Below are 6,046 nucleotides of genomic sequence, written 5' to 3'. Positions count from 1 at the left end.
AAGAATGGCTCTCCAGGCTTTTTTATGATATAAGTTAGAGGGGAAGCTCAATCAGAGTAAGAGAAGATATCCTACATCTTCTGCTTTGATATAAAAATTTACAAGAACTCAGGAGGAGTCCTAAAAGGACTTATTCAGTTAATTGTGTTCCGGAAGAGACTATATAATAAACCTAAGCCATGGCTGGTCTCAAAGAAGTGAAGATTTGAGCAACACTGTTGTACCTTTAAACAAATTTAATACATTTGCGTGGGGAAAAAAAAAAAACACAGACTCAAGACCTCATCAAGAGTAAAGCACAGAACAACTAACTGCATGCATGAATGTCCCATATTTTTTGGTATCATTAGCTCTGGGATATATCAGCCTTTAGGCTCATGAATGTTTTATTCGTTCTTTCATAGGTCTTCCTGAGAGATAACCAATTGGATACTGGACAAACAAACAAAAAGAGTAATCAGACTCCACTGACCTGTTTAACCTTGATTGTGAAGGATGAAAAGCAGCAGCCGCTTTCCGTGGAACAGGGCTTCTAGTGGCACTTGCTTCTTCCCTTTTGGATTATATTGGCATAAAGACATCAAGATATTGAGCTGATAATGTTGTGAGTTTATACATGCCAGATTGTATTCCACCACTTTTTGAAGCAGGTATGTTATTTGAATCACCTTGCCTTATTTTTCAGCGCAAATCCAAATTGATGATGAATATGGTAGAAAAAAAGGCATATTATTACAGCCCCTGTATAAGATAGTTGATCCTGGGTAATATAAAATTTGTGAAGGAAAAGATGAAATTAACTGGGGTCCCATTCTCTTAGGAGATGTGGAATTGTTATCAGAATACGGATTGTCTTTTAATACATTTTACTGTCATTCAAGGAAGAAAACAATGTTTTCTTGACTCTGTTCCACTGGAACAAAAGTACATACCTTGAAAATAGGATTCTAATGTAATCTCAGCCACCAGGAATGAATCTAGTACTAAAATTGTAACTGTTATGTCTTCCTTAATAAAGAGAGCATAACTTTTTCTAGAAAAGGGTCATCTTACTGTACTTTTAGCATTTTATAGGACTGCTTTAAATAAGTAAGAAATAACTTTGAGTAGCTGAACCTTCAAGGTGATTAATCAGTAAAAGACTGAATAGGCTAGTGAGTAAATTTCCATAGCTGACTGGGTTATTAAAATTATTTTATGAGCAGTACAAATTACACGACTTTTTAGTTCTTCAGAATAAAATCCATCACAACGTTAATTTTGTTTTATTCTTCAGGGTTGCCATGTAGCTAATCAGCATTATGTAACAGAATTTGTAAATAATGCTGTATAGCTGCGACTTCATATGGTTGCCCACCATTATCTCACGCATTAACAGGTTTGATGTGCCTTGATTCCGGTGTGATAGATCCCAGGATTATGCTAAATATGCTCTGGACATATACCATTATTAACAAGTAGCATTGTAACTACTGCAGGTGGCAAAGTAATATCTATAAGCTTGTATACCATTTCATTCTTAATTGTTAATTTCAAAGTAAATGTTTAGTCCATTTAGTTGGTGGCTTGTACAACACTTAAAAGTAGAAAGGTCTTTTTTTCAGCAGATCACAAGACCCTAAATTTTGTGTTAGCTTATTAGAAAAAGAAAGCATCAAAGTTAACATGAATAAATGTAGGTCTTTTAGAAAATCAGATACTGTGTGCCAGATTTACTCAGTTTATTATATTTCTGCGTGCACTTACATGGTATTTGATTTTCTTTTTGGTATTAAACAAAGCTGAAGAGCTTAAAAGTATTGCATGTCTGGTTCTGAACCAAAATGTGGCCTAATAAATAATATATGAATAATGGCAAGATAGTGTTTCTAGCTCAGCAATGAGAAGGGTGAAATAGCAGAGTGGGTAGTCTTACCTTAACAAAACAGGTTCTCAGAAATTTTCTTATGGCTGGGGTCACAGCTCACTTTAGGCTTTTCCTGTGATCACTTCTCAACATTTGGAGAAAGGTGCAACATACAAAGAAATAAAGAGGTTGTGGTGCAAGTTTTGTTGTGGCAAGTCTACCATCAAAGAGCTTGATTCAGCTCCCTCTTATGAATGACGGGTATCTATAAGTGGTGTTTCAAATTATCGTTTATATGAGTTTCTTCGTGTCATTGCCTATCATTAGGTAGGTTTGGTTTAAAAATGTTTGGTTCTTCAAATCCAGAAGGATGAACTATGAACTGTAAGGAGGTAGCAGAGCCACTCAGTGGAGAATTACTTGTTTGTCTGCTTGGCCTCTGTGATGAGAGAAGGAATGAACGACAGACCTGAAGTGGACTAAATCTGTCAGCCTGTACTTAGCCTTTATTTGCACTATACTGTAAGGGCACCTTAAATTTATGACAAGCTCATGAATTCAGCCCAAAGTCTTGTATCTCAAATAAGATAGAACCCTGATTGATGACAGTATTTCCCATGCATAAATTTGCAATAAACAGTTACTTTTATAATACTGAGGTCAATTCTTGGTATCTAGTCTCATTGCCTAGGTCCAGATTCATTCCAGCTGCCCTCAGGCACATGAGTTGGGAATGCAGTCATCCTGAGGATGCTGTAGAGGTAATAGGGAGGACGTGCTTGGTCAGTCATCTTCTGAGTATGTATCTCTGTCTGTTGACAATATACAGAGTCTAGTTTGACTAAGCTTCAAACTTAATCATTCAATTTGGCACCTAAAATTGCTTAGGCTGAATCTGAGTCCTTGTGTTGAGAAAGCTAAAGTTCACCACTGTGTTGTATTAGGTTATACTCGGAGGTACAAAGCTCTTACCCCACTGCAAGAAGCCAAGCTTTAACAAATAGTAGAATTATTCTTCTAAGACTTAGAAAAGATAGATGTAAACAAACACAAATAAAACTATGTGGAAATACTATGTGCAGGCATTAATGCTGTACAAAATTTAGCCATTCATTTCAGTGGGAGCAACATCAAGCCTTTTATATGAACAGTGATACCTAACACAAGAGCTTCTGTTCTTTGGTTTTTGCTTTTCCATTTTTCCAAACAATTTTAAAATATCTTAAGGGATGGTGGATAATTTAGAGGCTATTTTATTCTAGTTTCTCTTTCATGTATTTTTAACCTTTTACTACCTAATTAAAATCTATTAAAATGAACAATAAAAATATTATCTGTATATACTTGCAGTCCCTGCTATTTTAAACTCTGTTCTACAGTAGCAGCTTTGGTAATGCACTGCTAACATGGCTGAACAAAGGCAACGTGCTTTGTCAACATCAGGGGAAGCGTTATATGAAATCCTGGCCCTGGAGAAAGGAGCAACACATGATGAGATTAAGAAGTCCTACAGGTATGTCAAATGTGCTTTGCAACATGTCTAAAAATGCTAGTCTGTCTGGCATGATTATGATGGTAAAACCTTTCGAGTTACCTGCACTGTAGACATTCATTGTTACATTTTTTTTCACCATGGGAGCCTGAAAAGAATCAGAGATGATGCAATGTGAATCTATGGATTTCATCCCACAAGCAATCTGCGTACTTCATCTAAGATGTTCTAATCTAGCTGAATGAGAGCTCAGACTGTTAGGATGAAATAACGCAGACTATGCTTGTTAAGTGCAGTATTTGAATACCGCACCCAGTTCTTGTGTTAACATCTTTTCCTGAAGTATGTTGAAAATTGAAGCAAATGCAGAAAAGTGCTATAATAACAATTCAAGAACTAGAGTAACAGACATAAGGAGTTTGATCAGTTTACCTTGTCATGAAGAAGACTGGTAAACTATTTGATTATAGTATATAACTTTGAAGGAGAAAAATGCCAGGTGTGAGAGGGTTCTTCACTTTACGAAGGCAGGTATAATCAGGACCAGTGCTTGGAATCTAAAAGCAGTTTGAACTGAAAAAGAGGTACATGGTTCTAACAGTGAGCATAACCAACCTCCGAAACATACCGGCACAGGAAATGGTAGGTTCTCTACTGAAAAAGAGGAGAGGATTTCAAGATAAGTTTTACTCAAACACAAGTTATCAAAATGGTGAAAAGTATTTTATTGTTGAAATGTAACAAGACCTAGAAGTAAGGCTAGAAGATTTTATGGATCACTTTGCTCTTAAATACATTCTGCTATTAACAAGAGAAAGAACTTTAAATCTTATGAGTGAAATAGATGTTCTTGACATCAAAATATGCCAGATGTACTTGCAGGTTTAATAAATGTAGTAAAATGTTTATTACAGCATCATTCTGGGTGTTGTTGGTTGGACTGTACTACCAGTCAATCTTTACAACAGCTTGCTTTTCCTATCAAACGCAAGAATATATTTGAACTGAAAAAGAGGTTATAAAATACATCTACTTGCATCATTGTTTAGTTTCAATTTTGCTGGGACTCAATCCTCTGTGTTTTTGAACAAACTGAGTCTCTCGTGCTTTCTGTTCCTAAAGGCACGTGAATTGAGGTGGGAGGCATTCAATGGAAGTGGGAGAAGTAGTGAATGTTCAAACTCTTCACACAATGGAAGGAAACTATTGACATCTCATGGTTTTGTTGTCTTGCATAACTATACCACTGGGGGATAAACTTACTACAGTATCAAATTCACTCATGACTTGCACCTTCTGTGTCCCTGTAGTATAGCCTGGCTGCAGAAACCATCTTCTGTATCAAACCTCATGTTTTCTGTTGCTTTTACATTTAAATTTATGGACAGACAGCCTTCTTTAATCCCCAAAGGAGAGAGTTGTCATGGAAGAATGTAGAATGGAATTAACTATATTTCATGCTGAACATGAAGAAGGCAATTTATACAGTGATCTATGGTAAAAATGAGAGTGGTGCTTTATCCATCTTTATTAGTAATTATAGCAAAAAAAGGCAGCTTCTGACTAAAGTGGAAATGTCAGAGGGATTCACTTTTAATGGAGTAGCTGTAAATATTTGCAAGATAAAATGATGAGTCAGTCTCATAGATTCACTTTAATTATCTTTTAATTTATGCTAATCCAAAAATCTGCTACTGCACTGGTATTCTTTAGTACAAGGTATAAAACCAGCAATACCTGATTCTGAGTTTCCTGCCATTATTAATTAAATCAGTATTAATCATACTACCACAGCCCAGGGCAAAATTTACTTTTTAATAAACATGACAGTGGTACCTCTCTGGGCTTTTATTAGGAGTTTGGCACAGTCTAATTTATTAAGGAGTAAAGCAAACAAGCTTCTAAACAGCAGAATTTTAAAGGACATCTGTTTATGTTCAATACCCTACAAAAATAATCTTTATAAACTTTTTTTTGGTAAAATAACTTAAACTGTAATTCAGTTACTTCTTTCCAGTCTGACAAAGAAGTAATATGCAAAGAGATACCGCATTTCTTAGGTTTTCTTCAGAAGTTTGAAAATATCCAGTTTGATAAAATATTTACAAAAAAATAATTACATGCGCAAATCGGTGAGAGACTGTAAAACGGTGATTTAGCATTTTATTACAAAATGTGTGTGGAACTCGACTTAATGATTATAAAACAAACAACAATAATCACGTACTTAGGCTAAGGCATATGGATTCTGCTAATCCTGATACACCCCAGGCTGCTCTCCTCCTCTGGGCACACAACGAGGTTGGGCCACAGGTTTAGGACCTTGTGTCCAGGCAAGGGGAATGAAAAGCATTGGAGAATGCGGGCATCGATCCCGCTGCCTCTCACATGCTAAGCGAGCGCTCTACCACTTGAGCTAATTCCCCAGCTTGCGGCCTCTGCCCGAGGTCCTCTCCCCTGCCGGGCACCCACCCCTGACCCAGGCAGCCCTGCACCCACAGCCTGGGCTTCCCGTCGGCCTTTCTCTCTCCCATATCCACCCACCCACTCAATTTGCTGAGGGAGGTGACCCCTGAACACCTCAGTGCTCAGGACCACCATTTCCTGCCCAGGGTTTGCCCAAAACTGCCTTGGCTGGTCGTCTTCCCTCCTCAGGCAAGAGCCCGAGGCCGGGCAGCCCTCGAAGGGGAGCATCCAACCGGGCAGGG

At 37.4% G+C, this 6,046-nt stretch overlaps 1 non-coding gene across 1 annotated transcript; it reads right to left on the bottom strand.

Annotated features, from left to right (window-relative positions):
• Nucleotides 1–5,691: 5,691 nt before the first annotated feature.
• Nucleotides 5,692–5,764, bottom strand: TRNAA-AGC. The gene has a single exon. It is a non-coding gene; the product is annotated as a tRNA-Ala (tRNA).
• Nucleotides 5,765–6,046: the final 282 nt, after the last annotated feature.

The sequence above is a fragment of the Charadrius vociferus genome, unplaced genomic scaffold, assembly GCF_000708025.1.
Source record: "Charadrius vociferus isolate BGI_N301 unplaced genomic scaffold, ASM70802v2 scaffold167, whole genome shotgun sequence".
NCBI lineage: Eukaryota > Metazoa > Chordata > Aves > Charadriiformes > Charadriidae > Charadrius > Charadrius vociferus.
This window is presented reverse-complemented; position numbering and strand designations above follow the sequence as displayed.